We start from the raw sequence: 14,336 nt of genomic DNA on the forward strand, positions 1-14,336 counted from the left end.
GGGGATGGTTAAATTGTCCTTGTGTTAAGATCCAAGGGGTTGGATCGGTGTTCACCAGGAACTTGGTGAAAAAGCCTCTCAAGGCTGCCCAGGGAGGGGAAGGTTTTGGGGGGACAGGAAGTGTTCCAGACACTGAAATTTCTGGATAGTGGCAGTGTTACCAGATCTAAGCTAGTAATTAAGCTTAGAAGTGTCCATGCAGGTCCCCACATGTGTACCCTAAAGTTCAGAGTGGAGGAGGAACCTTGACAGTAGTTTTGATGAACAGCATATCTTTGCCTGAAGTAGTGCTCCATGTAACAGGAACTTCAAAATGGATTAAATCAGCCATCCTGTTTGGCTGTGTGATTGCTATCAAAATGAAGAGGCTAATTCAATAAGGATTAACATTCTATTTACAATATGCCAAAGCAATTATTTTGAAGTTCATACTGATTTTATTGGTATGATTATAGTTCCTCTCCTCCAAAATAGTCTCCTACATTTTATATATATATGTATTGTTTTTATTTACATGCACAATAAAAATAATTCTTAGCATTTATATGGAGCTTTTACAAATATTAATGCATTTAACCTCATAGCACCTCTGTATATATTCTAGCAGGAACAGCAGCAATTTCAAAATAGTCCATTTTAGCCCCAGATATTGAGTCACTCATAATTTTTTTTAAATTCCGCTGTATTGGCCCTTTTAGCATTGCTAGTAAACAGAGAGGGGAGCCCCAACCATTCTGATCCTTCATTCACTCCTTTTCATTTTTTCCATGATGCTTCTTATGCATTAAATACTTTCTCCAGATTGATCCATAAGTCCCTCTTCAAGACCCACCTGTACTGTGATGTCTGTGGGAAACTGTCAGCTGATAATGACTAGGTAGACAGGCTTGCTGAGCAAGGAGGATATCTTTATCTTAAAGTGATTCAGAACCACCAGTTAGAGCACATAGCTTATTCTCATCCTCCCTGCTCCTTTTCCTTCCCATTATTGGTCATATTTGCTTGTTGCATATGTTGTTGTATATTAGAACCTGCAATCATTCTTGCATGTGTTTAACTTTTATGTATGTGAATAGCCCCATTGAATGCCTGAGCCTCAAGTCTTTCCCTGTGCTGCTCCTGGATTGGTGTACTAGTGGCAAAATCTAACCCTTAAATCAGTAAAGATATCTAGTACCTAAGGATGAAGAAATTAGTGTAGATATACAAGAAAGAAAAACGTCTGACCTGGAAGTTATAGGAAAAAAGTGGTATATTTGAGAAACCATATATGATCATGTCGTAAAAGACTATACTGTATTGCATTCTCTGAGGGCAGAGTTAAGGTTCTGCATGTAACCACACTGTTGCTATTTCATTGCTTTTGAAGGTTTAACCATGTAACCTGAATGTTCAAACAAATGTTGCATTTGTTTGAAATATGTAAAGGGACACTGTTCTGACAATTGGTCTATGGTAATAGTTGCAGATCCTATGAAGTATCTTCTGATGTTGAGAATCTGCTTTCCCTATTTTTGGGTTCATAGGCTAACAAGTTATCTCCCAGGAAACGAGAACTTATGTAATTTATAAAGGGCCCTCCAAATATGGGAAGACAGAGTATTCTATAAAAACCTTTCGTAATCGAGGCTTAACAGAGGTTTCAGGTCTTTTCTTTGAGCCTCGTATTTGAGCCTGTGGATTGTGATTTACAGGCCCAAATGAGAGGCTCAAAGAGAAGTAGTTCTTTGAGGGGCATTTTACAGATTTCTGTTCAGTGTTAGAAATACCTAATGGAAAACATTTTAATCTTGAAAGAAAGAGCATGTGGTGAGCATTAGCAGCTCAGCAAAACGTGCAACCAATTCGGATTTAATTTAAAGGGAACAATAGAGGTGCCTTGAGAATTTGTCGGAAGTGCTGTGGTTTTGAGTTCATATGTTGATGATAACAGAACTGCAAAAGAGGTGAGTCGCAAATGCTTTATTAAATATCTTCTCAGTATAACTGTAAAGGAAAAGATGAATTCCACTTTTAATTGGTTACAATGATGATGCCAGACGAGGGTTGTCCATTATTGATTTACAGTCATGATGTACTCCTCATGGTTCCTGCTGTATTTTAGTGAAAGTCATGGTTTAAATGAAAATAATAAACGTCTTTATTAGAAGGAAACTGAGATTATACAAAAAGGAAAGATGAGAAAAGGCATTCCAGTTTTTTTGGAGGAAGATAGAGGGTCAGCTATTTTTTCGTAAATGGCGTAATTTAAGTACTAATTAGCACAGCACACACGCTATCTTGGGGCTGTTTCCAGATACGATTGGCGATATCTGATTCAGCTCCTTTTCAGTGTGTATGAAACACGAAATGGTTGCAAAGCACGGCAATAAAAATAGCTTTTTGAGCTTTTTAGGATTATTTAAATTAACTTTATCCAGGCTTTGAAACACTGATGCTCTTAAATCCAGTGGTTCCCAGATCAGATGGCTTCAGAAAAATAAATTAATATAAATTTTACTTTAAGAACTGGTCTCCCTTAAATAATGATGATAGATTTTTGCGTTCAAATTAAATGCAAACACTTTAGGACAACCTGCTTCTCTGGATTAACCACAGCACTTCTCGACAACTTGTTATTGTCCTTGCTTATGCTCAGCAAAGGAACATTGCATTATGGAGCCGTAGTCATGGCTTCTTGGTGATTGGTTACAATTACCATTCCATTCTGAGCTCTGTTTTGACCCCTTCCCCCCACCTATTCTCCTTTACTCTCATTTGAAATTACTCCTTTTGTTTTGAAAATATTAAAGTTTTGCCTCAAGGAAGATCTGTATTAGTTCAGAGAGAATTTTAGACAAAGTGGAGAAATCTCTGGTGATTATCTCAGCAAAGCTATTCAAAATCCTCATCCTTGTAGTGCCCTAAGTTTAAAGCTGCATCACCACAAAAGTTCTGGAGCAAAGAAACCATAGCCTCCATTAGCAGTGGGCTGCTGTAATGTACATACCCTGTTTTAAGAGGGCTTGTTTCAGTTTTGAAAGAACTGCTGTGACTGAAAATTTGGAATTTGCCCTACTTCTCTTGTGCCTGAAAATACAGCAATGATCAACAGGACTTCTCTGAATCAGGTTATCATCTCTCAATAACTACGTTTTAAAATTATTTTGAGTCCCAGAATGATTTTTCTCTTATTACAACTTTAAAAATGGTAAGGCAAGGAAAAGCTCAGTTTTGACCAGTACCAAATATCATTGAGCATCAAAACAAGGCTTATAAGAAACAGCAGGTCATCTTCATATGTGTCTACAGAATGCAATGTCAAAGCTAGACAAATGGGTGTTAGGGCCCTTTTTTTGTCCATTTGCAAACTTTAGCTATTTTTTCATGTAATTTAAACTATTGTCATATTGTATTTTATTGTAATCTGGAACACAAAAAAAAAATCCAGCAAAGATTTTTGTTTTTATTTTTATTTATTTATTTGAGCTTGCGATCTAGCTACACATGAATTTCCTATGGGGATTAAAAAACAAACAAACAAAAAAACCAGTGTTGCTTGGCACTTTTATACCACCTTCATTCCAATCATTTCAAAACACTTTTCATGCTATAATGTTTCACATGAAAATAGATAAGTATTAATTGGCGTGTCTTGTGCTTACTGGCACACTGTAATTAAAATGTCTAAGATGTCACATCCAAATGACTGGTGTTGCAATTGTCTGGTCTAAGCACAAAATCTTAAATCTATGTAATCTATAAAGGGACTAACACAATAATTTCCATCTTTGAAAAGAGTAACCAGGATGAAATTTAAAAAAAACCAAAACAAGACAACCTAGTTGTATATGCACAAATATATAATACACACACACATATACACAGACACATACTGTTTATAACAAGTAGCAGGATAAGGATCTGGTCCTGCAGAGATCTACTAATGAGTTGTAGTAAATACTACTGTGGCTAGTTTATTCTCCTTCTTTTTAAAAAAACAATTTATTGTTTCTATTGAGCTTACAAGTATTGTTTTGAACTGTTATATTTATGAACAAATCTTAGTTTTTACTTAGATGTTTAAAAGGCTTTTGACCATAAATAAAACTGGGGTAGAGCCTGTCACTAATTAATTTTTTTTCCCATTGTGGGTTCTGTTACAGTTATCGGGCCTGTTCCAAAGTGCTGATTACATTGTCATCTATGGAAGTCTTTCCATTGAGTTCAGAGGGCTTTAAATCTCTTCTGAGGGAAATTTGGATGTACATCTCCTCAGTGTGAGACCTGGGAGGCATTGTGAATAAAGCAAGCATGATGGGTCAGATCCTCAGTTGATGTAAAGCTGCATAACTCTTACTTCAAAGGACTATGACAGTTGGCACCAGCTGAGGCTCTCACCTGATATCTCCTTCAGCTCCAAGTGAGCATGGCCACTGCTATACCCTTGAAGTCTATGGCATTTATTCTCAAACTTTTTCATACAGTGACACCTTCTCTCCCCCTGCACTCCCATTTCATCTATCTGGGATCTATCCGGGATGCTCATCCCACTTAGCAATATGGAAAGGGAATACTGTTGCAACCACCTGTTAGCTCATCTTCTGGGGGTTGTGACCACTCCACCCTAGGTTGAGAAACTGTTCACCGTGGCGGTTGCACAAGTGTGTCCATAGTTGCTTATGTCCTACAGGATAGCATGACAATACTGCATTGATTTATATTTAGGTTTTCTGTGCAAACATAGGATATAAAGGCTTCATTTATTTTATATTAAATGAAATTTAAGTTCTGCTGAGTCTCATGAGACCACTGTAGAATTGCCAGGATTGAGTAATGCTGTGTACTAACTTAGTTTGACCCCTCAATAACCATTGCAATACAATACAATAAATATTACTAAGTAGCTTGGTGTTGTTTCAACTTAATGCTCTTCCAGAAATTTATAAAAAGTTCCTATATTTCATTAAATATTGGAATTATCACAGTCTTCTACATAGCAGCTTCTCATAACCGTGTGCTAGTAGCTGAAACTTTTTTCATAAAAATTCCCTTTTAATTCTGTTTGCTTATAAAGTATAGCTCTTTGTTCCAAAATCAAATCAGTTTCAAGCTTCTGGGACTAGATTAAGAGCACCAAACTCATTTCACTTTAGCATTAACCAAAGTACATACAAACCCCGAACTGGAAATGAAAAAGGTTAAGTCCTGTTAAAAATATCCCCAAAATGAATTAGCATTATGTTTAGAACAGAGGAGCAGAGTGATCACTTTCCTGCAAATCACTACAAATGTATTGGCTTCAGATTACTTTTCGGAAGCCTTATACCTAGGCCTAGTTTAAATTTCACTCACACAGTTAAGCACCTAGAAGAGAAACTATGAATTAATGCTTAAGAAGTGTGGAAGTGAGAGTGAAGTGTCTGGGGTTCCATTCCTGGCTTTGCCACTGACTTGCATTGTGAGAGAAGGAAATAAAGGCATAGTCAGGGGTTTGTTCTGTTTGAACTACGTAAATCCATAATTCCTACCCCACTGAAGTGCTTTCGACTTAAAGAGGATAGGCCTAGCTAAAAATGGTTTTTGTCCTTTACAGCTTCTTTATGACAGATGAAGATTTTGTCAACGTTTTTTAATAAACATTTTTGGACTGCTTTTTAGAAATAAGATATTCTTGCTTCTCTCCATCTGCTGGAGACTGTAGGTCAGATCTTTGTAGGACTTCAAAAGTTAAGTAAAAACAGGGTTCTTACTTCCCGCAAAGGTCTTATGGCAAAAAGAGGGAAATGAGATTCTGATATTTTTGATATTTTGAGTGTAATAAAGTAGAACTGTTAAATTAATAACGCAGAATATATACATGACAATTGTATGAAGGGGGTGTGGTGGTGCAATGCCTTGCAGTTAATTTTTAATTCTTTAATGTTTATAAAACACTTTCAGATCCCTTAACGGAAGGCACCCTAAAAGTGCGAAGTGTAGTCATTTTGACCTGCTCAGTACTTAAAAACAACAACAAAACCCTAAAACCACACCTATGGTTTTGGAGAATATTTGGGCTGACTTACAAATCTTTCTGGAGAATACAAAGAGTGATGCCAGTTTATCTCATCGCTAAGGTAAATGGTTGCCTGTTATTACAGTGCTACATAGGAGGAATGATGTTACTAAAGCACGGGACTAGGAGACCTGAGTTATATGCCTGTCTCAGTTAAAAATTTCCTGTTGAGACATTGAGCAAATTTTATAAACTCATGGTCCCCAATCCTGTGAAAACTTAAGCACATACTCAACTTTATGCACTGTGAATAGTCCACTGAAAAGTTAGCACATAAAAAGTTTTTGCAGGATCAGGACCTTAGTACTTCAGTTTCTATATGTATAATAGGAATGATAATGGTATAGTGCAGTGTGGTGTAGCTTAGTTCATTAAAGCTTGCTTGCTTGCTAAGCCCTTTGAGACCTTTCAATTAGAGGAGCTATTAATAAATGTAATATGTAATGTAACATAATAGTTTGTATTCAAGTTTCTATGCCGTTTATTTTTCAAGTGCAATAAAATAATTAAAATATATATAAAAAAACAGTAGTTTGAAAATATGTTGTCTTTATTTTCTAGCTTGGCATATACTATACTACTGTTAAGTCACACATCGCTCAAGCATTCATTGTGTGTTTTTCATGATGCATACTGTTCTCTGTTTCTTAATCTTTGGCATTGATACTGGTACTCCTTTTCTTTTCTTCTGTCTCTTTCTTTCTCACCAGGAGTCCCTGGGATTTTATAGCTCTTCTGGGCACACTGTCGGGGGATATTTTTGAGTACTATTTTAACTTTTCATCATAATGTTATGAGAATTCAGTTGATACAGAGAGAATAACAGGAGTTCCAAAGTGACCCCTCTTTTGACTTTTTCACTGGACAGTCTTACCTTTATTTTGGACACGCTGCAAGAAATTTAAAACACTCTGCACCCTTTGCTTTGCTCCCCATGTGTTGATTAACATAATCTCATTTCTAAACAGGGAATATTTGTAGTTTTTAAGATTTTGAATGTGTGTCCAAATGCTACCCTGACTGTCATTAAACAAAATTTTTGTGTTCAAACATACAAGGCTATCTTACTTTTAATCTGAGAGTGTCCCTTTTCATTTTACCTGTAAACCCCAGCAGAAGTAATACAAATTTATCAGTTGCCAAAATAACCTTAAAATGGAATGCGAGCAGAAGTTAAAGATCTGAACTGTAGTTTAGTAATGTGTTGCCATATGTACCGTCAGTTTGCATACTGTTAAGAATTTAAATTGAGTCTTGTGCATGTAAAACCCATATCAGGTAACTTTCTGTCTTTCAAACACTTAATATGATCATTCTGGTATTTACTCTTAGAACTTGCAATTAAATTTGTGTTTGCAAACTATGCTTTTAAAAAAAAAATGTGGGTTGCTTTGCCTGCCCATTCCCCTCATTGGCAAGCGGATGATTATACTTCAACAATAAAAGTGCAGTGTAATTTTGCCACGTCTAAAACTGACGTATCAAATTAAGTTGATGATACCCTGGGAAGGAAAACATAAATATTGGACCGGTTCCATATTCCTAAATTTGGCCCATTGCCTAAATACTCCTCAATATCATGTGCTATTGGGCATGTGCTCTTGTTTGGTTTTATGTGCAGCATTTCGGTTCAGCTTGTGGAAAGCTTCTTGGCTTGATGAGTGCAGGAGGGGGCCTAATGGTTCCTCTCATCACTGCCCTGGGCCTAGGCTTACCTCCGTGTTTCTGTAGCAGAAGAGCTTATTTTGCAGGGTATGAGTAACAGATGAGCTGCTCTAAGCCGTTGAGGATGAGGACAATCCCAGTAAGATGACAGCCAGCTGTTGTTGCTTTTCTCTTTCTCTCTCTATGCTTGGGAGTTGGTCCTGCTTTGAGCAGGGGGTGGGACTAGATGACCTCCTAAGGTCCCTTCTAACCCTGATAATCTATGATTCTAAGTAGGCTGGTTCCTAGTGGCTGCATCAGATATACAGGAGAGGACTTGTAACCCTTTCTTTAATGGTTGAACCAAAGTGCTTGATGTAAACCTCAAGGAACATGCTAAAGAAAATATGATGGCCATGGTTACACAAACAGACCAGCATTGTGTGTGTGTGTGTGTATATATATATATATAAAATAAGGAAACCATAAACCTTATTGATTAAAACCTGGGATAATGACTAGTTTCTTATATCGTTCACTTTAATGTTTGTTAATTTCCAGCATATTCAAAATATTTTAGGTCTGATTCATCCCTGTCCTCTGTGTGGGGGTACAAAAACCTTTCTACTTCCTATGCCAAGTGTCAGCACACTTGCAATCCCTTTTCTCTCCTGAACCTCACTAGTGTCCTAGGAATCTCTCTGGGAGGAGAGAAGAAAAGGTGCCGCAGCCCCACTCAACTGTTCAACAGAAGTGTCTAGCAATGGAAGGGAGCACATACTGCACTCTCCTAAGAGCTCGTGCAGTGAACCATAAAACTTGCCCTCCTGCACATGCACGTGTGCACGCTCTCTCTCCCTCTCAAGTGTTTTCTGGGAGCTGAGGCACAATGCCTCCCAGAGTTCCCCGAGGGTGATTCAGTCACACACCACCAGCAGCACAGGCCTGTGCCTTTTGTCCTATTTATATCTTAGCCACACAACAAATGTAATAGCTGTTTTGTTGTTTATTCTTAATGTACCAAATCTCAAGCTCCTTAATCAGTTTTCACACAGTCAAAATTACACCAGTTGGTCAATAGTGGGAATTTTTCTGAGTAAAGACGTTAGGGTTTAGCCCTTTGTTTATATATTTTAATTCATTTAAATACAGGCACAAAAAAAATAGGCCTATATTCTTCCGAGCATTCCATTCTTCAGGTATGGCAGTGTCTCTTCAAACTGTTATTGCCTTGTGGTTTTAAGCTGTTGTTGCCAATAGTCATGAGGAGTAATAATCAGGGAGCCTCCACCTTCCATATGCCTCAGAGAAAATGTACACAATACAAACACAGAAGGCATACAAATAATTTGTTTAGGAGTGTCTTACTAGATTCCTCCACGGGGAATGAATGAATGAACAAAGGTTCAGTTGAAAGATGCACAGTACCTATAATAAAGTATTTATATAATTACATTTGTTTTTCATAACCCTCCCAATATTTTGGGTCTAACTGACCCACCTGTGCACAAAAATGTAAATTAAAGTTTTCATTGCAAACCTGTGCCTCTTCATAGTTAAGTATTTTCAAACTAGGATGAGATCGGTCTTTCTGTCTTGGTTTTATATTCTACCTCTTGTGGTTTTTGTGTAGCAAAAAAAGTCATTACAGCAGTATTGTTAGACGCTTCAGTGTTAGTCAGTGGGGAAGATGAAAGTCCTGCACTTCCAAGGCCTCTGCAGGCTCTTGGACCCCGAACTGGTACAAAAACTGAACTAAAACCTTTCATTAGGTAATGTCAAACTATGATGAGCACAACCTGTCAGCATTGGTTTTGTCCTAAATACTACTACTCATGTTACTAAAGGTTGTAGGACCGGATCCTTAAACTGTAGCACTCTTCTGGAAATTAAATGAAAATGTTAAATCAGAATGTCATTTACAACATTCACTCCTTTGCATGTGTAGCTTGTTCCATGTATATGTAATAATAATAGTAATATTTATTAATAATTAATACCTCTTTCGCTTTGTCCCTTTTCTTTGCATGTCTGGATCCTGGATAACGAGCAGTTATAGCTACAGTTTTAATCATGGAATATGGCTTTTTGCCAAGCTCTGAGAGTAGTTATGCTGCAAAAATCTGTTTTTCTTTCTCTTCTCTTCTACCAGTGATTTTGCCCATATATGCCCAGCCTCTTCTGTTGTTGGTGGGTTTAACAGGTGAATTTACTCTTTGGTGTAACTTCCATGAAGTTCCACAGGGATGAATTAGGCCCACTATCTGTGAATAATTAACTGATTATGAGATTAGAATGTTAAACAGTGATTCTAAAAGTGCTTACTTTCTATGACTCATTTTAGTTATGGGAAAATACATAATGAAATAGAAATCTAAATGATTTCCTCTTAACTTAATTCTGTTTTGTTCTCTTGTAAATTTGTATGTGTTGTGTTGTGTAGATTTCACCCATTGCAGACAGATGGAACTGGTAAGATCCTAGCAGAGAATTGTACGCAAAAAGATGCCTGCAATCCAAAATTTCCCATAGCAGATGAAAAAAAACAGGATATTATTGGAATCTCAGCATATGGCAATATATATTTGCCAACATTTCCGGCCTATGGAATGCCTGAATATGACTTTGTCATCTGAGATTCTTAGGTCTCTGGCTATAGTGCTTCCAGCTTTTCTCTTTTGAAACCTTTTTTTTTTTTTGTTCTTATTACTAATTTATTACTTGTACCATATCAAGATCACCATCATGATTGCTGCCAACTTGGAATCACTCCCCTGAAAAGGAAATGTTCTGGTCTTACTAAATTAGAATGTTGTTTACAATCCCCACTCTTTCTCATGTGCTTTGATGTTTATCTTGTTCCATTTTCTTTTAATAATGTTTATTTACTAGAAAACAGAAAATGGCCCCTAATAGTATTTTATTTCAAGGCTCAATTAGAGACTGACTAGTGTGCATACATGTTTGGATTATGTTATATTTAACAACAGATATATTGCTGGATCCTTATCTTTATTTCTGGCAATGCACTTCACTGTATGAGAGGATGCCTTTACTTCATTACATTTTAGAGGAGGTATTACCCAGAGAGTTGGTTAAAATATAGTAGCTTCTGTCCTGTCTACATTAAAGAAGCTTGGTATGGTACGGGATTAAACTGCACTGGTGCAGGCAGTGGAATTTGCACTGTGGTAACTTCTTCATTGATTCATGCCATTGCAAATTTCCTTAATGCTGAAAGGGCCTAAGTATTCAGTATTGTGGTAATGAGTTACTTATGGACAGTGTGTCTGACCCATAGATTTCATTCCCATATACGGTGCAGAGGGGAACAAACTGACATAACTGAAAAGGAAAAGGGTCAAGAAAAATAGTTGTCCAATATCATCCCTTATGGCTGTGTAGCACCCTCTCTGTCACAAATACATATCACACGCAGAAGTATTTGGGGCTAGCCAGAGTCGGGGAGGAGTAAGGGAAAGCTGCTTTGGGGCATATTTCCATCTGAGGGTATCAGATACCATGAATAGCTTTATAACTTAATTATGCCTACAGCAGAATTAGCTTTCCCGATTCACTTTGTGATCTTTTCATTGAAGGAATCACGTGAAGGTCTATTAGAGCTAATCATGCTGCTGATGCAAAGTGGGAGGCCAAAGGTAGGGACATTGTGGTCCCAATTTACTGTTGCGCTGCACTAACTGAGAATGGTCATGTTTTACCTCTGCTTTGTGCTGATGCAAATGACCAAACAAGGCAACAGCAAATTAGAAAAACACGTTATAAGCTAAGATACTTGAGGTCTTCTGGGTATTTTCAGATACAGCCACTGCCTGTCAGCACCTGTGCTACATATTGACAGGCATGGATCAATGGCACCTGTGACCTGGCTGGTTATTGGAGGCCACAACTGGCCTCTTTCACTCTGCTCCTGGGCCAGGATTCCAATGGGATTATGGCAGTAATTCTGTACATTGTCATCGTGGATCTTGTAGGAGTCAAGTCCTTCTCTCCCATGTTTGTGATTTTAGGCAGGAGGCAAACGAGTGTGTGTGTGTGTGTGTGTATATATATATATATATAAAAATATTGTGATGAAATCTATGCACCTCCTGATAATTAGCACCGATCTGTGGCATGGGTGGTTCTCTCAGTAACATTGTAAATGCATGTTTTCCTACCAAGAGAAGAAAGCTGTAAGTTTGTTCCTGCTCCCAAAAACACTATCTTTCAAAAGAACTCACTCTGCACCCGCAAAGGAGCAAACAACTAAATAAATTGCAGAGCCTGGTAAGTATGCAGAGGGCTGTGTAAACATCACCTATTTTTTCTGTTATTTTTACAAAGGAAAAAGCAGCTCTTTTTTTAGCTGTTATCTTTTCTGTTGCTTTTGCTGCTTTCTTATATATTTCCTGATTCTTCTCTTGAGATGCCACATACCTGGGAGTTTTCAGACACAGCTACTGCCTGTCAGCGCCTGTGCTGCGTATTGACAGTTGGATCAATGGCAAACAGGCAGCTGCAGCTCTCAGCGCCTGTGCTGCGTATTGACAGTTGGATCAATGGCAAACAGGCAGCTGCAGCTCTCAATGCATCCCTCCTTGTAAGGGTCAGGTAAGCTGTACTTTGGCATTAAAACCCTAGCTGGAAGGATCTTTTTCTTTTTTTTTTTCCTAGGAGAAACACTCCTAGAAGAAAGAAATCACTGTATAAGCTGCAGCCGTACCTGGATTTTCCTGAGGAATCAAATACTGTATTATCAATGCAGCTACATGTTCTAAGCAATTAAAAACACACTACCTTATTTGCATCCACTATGGCACACAACAGCCTTCATTCCACTCAAAATATCTCATTGATAGATAATAGAATAGTGTCTTTCAGGCTTCAGCTATCCTTTCATTGTAGAGGGAATATGCCTTAAACGATATTGTAGTAACAGAAAAACAACTTCCAGCAACCTTTTTATATCTTTCTTGGGGTCTTGCACTAGTGCCCTCTGTATATTGTGTATATATGAGATACAATTTATTTTTCATGCAGTCTTTTTTTCGATTTCACTAATAATGTATTAAGTCCTGTGGTGGTGTATATTGTGAGAGATAACCGATGTCTCTGGGAGGTAAGATGCTCTTATGGTTGAAAGTAAGTACCTTTTCCACCTGATTTTTTCCATTGTCTTCCTATAATACCATCAATAAGTTATATAAGGCCAGATTTTGAAAGTTAGGCAGGCACAATTTTGTGTTTTACTTTTCTGTGCACATAATTTATGCATGCAAATAGCTGAAGTTACTCACAAATTGAGTATTTGCTCATATAGGCCATTAGGCTACTATCTGGCCATGTGTGGGTAGAATACCTGATTTGAATATGCACTTTGAGTATAGCACACTTAGAGCCAGATCCTGACCTGGTGTAAATTTACATAGATCCATTGCCTTCAGTGGAGCTACACTGATTTATGCCAATTGAGAATTTAGCTCATTATATCTGAGACAAAGCCCATTGAAGATTATGGACTTTGTGTTAGGCCCATAATAAGTTTGGAGAGCGGAAATGCATATGTACCATCATGAGTACCTAACTTTAAATATCTGGTCCTTAATCTATCTGTGCTTTTGTTTTCTTATTTATGAAATATGTACACCTCACTCCATCATTGTGAAATTTACTATATGAAGCACTTTGAGATTGTTGGATTAAAGATGCTTTAAAATATGAAGTATTGTTACTATGACCAAGCCTTAATGTTACTTTGTATATCAGTGTTAAATGTTAGTTTTTGCCTTAGATTTTCAAATTTAGCAATACCACCCTGCTTCCTTCCTTTTTAATTAACATTATGATGCCATAGTTCATAGTCCTTGACTATCACATTCAAATCCAGAGAAATTAAATTCAGTGCAGTAAATAAAGGAAGTTGTTGCTACAGGATTAGTTCCACTGAGCACATGTTGATAACTAGTGCCCCAAGAGTTCATTTCCATTCTGTTTAGAAACACACCCTTGCAGGGCTTTCTGTTTGTTAGTCCACACAATCCCACATATCCCCCCTGGTTCTCCAACCCAAATCCAGGAGGCTCACATAACCTCTGACACACTAACTGTTCTGTATTTCAAGGGCAGGATGACTGCTGAGCACTGTTTACTGCTCCTTCAAGTAGGGCAGATGGACACAGTGTGCCTGCACAGGATTGTTTTTTCTGTGTTGGTCCCAGGATATTAGAGACAAGGGTGGCTGAAGTAATATCTTTTACTGAACAGACTTCTATTGTTGAGAGGACAAGCTGAGTGAGTGAGCCTAACTGAGGAGGAATGAACTGCGCTGGATTTATAAAGTCAGAACATTGGGAAGACTGCCTAAAACTGAGGAAGTGGCAATGAGGCAGGGAATAGGAAGACTATCCAAGATTGCTGAAGAAAGACTTTGATACCCTGGAAGGAGAACATGCATATAGTGTCCTAGCTGGAGGGCTGAGTCATAAAGAGGCAGCAGCAACACATGGAGCAAGAGAGGGGCTACATGTGGGAGGGAATGATGGTGCATCGACCTTGTGAAGCTAATCATCAGAACAGCCAGGAGGAGGTGCCATTTTAGTGGTGAGTGAAGTGCCCGTCACAAGGTGTGCCTGTCATAAGGCATGCCTACTAA

The 14,336-nt window shown here is 37.9% G+C and overlaps 1 protein-coding gene across 11 annotated transcripts in view; it reads left to right on the forward strand.

The window, feature by feature from the left end:
* The window catches only part of FHOD3 (formin homology 2 domain containing 3), a 657,808-nt gene that overhangs the window by 109,970 nt on the left and 533,502 nt on the right, over positions 1–14,336 (forward strand). The window lies entirely within an intron of this gene.

This window comes from Gopherus flavomarginatus, chromosome 2 (assembly GCF_025201925.1).
Source record: "Gopherus flavomarginatus isolate rGopFla2 chromosome 2, rGopFla2.mat.asm, whole genome shotgun sequence".
Lineage (NCBI taxonomy): Eukaryota > Metazoa > Chordata > Testudines > Testudinidae > Gopherus > Gopherus flavomarginatus.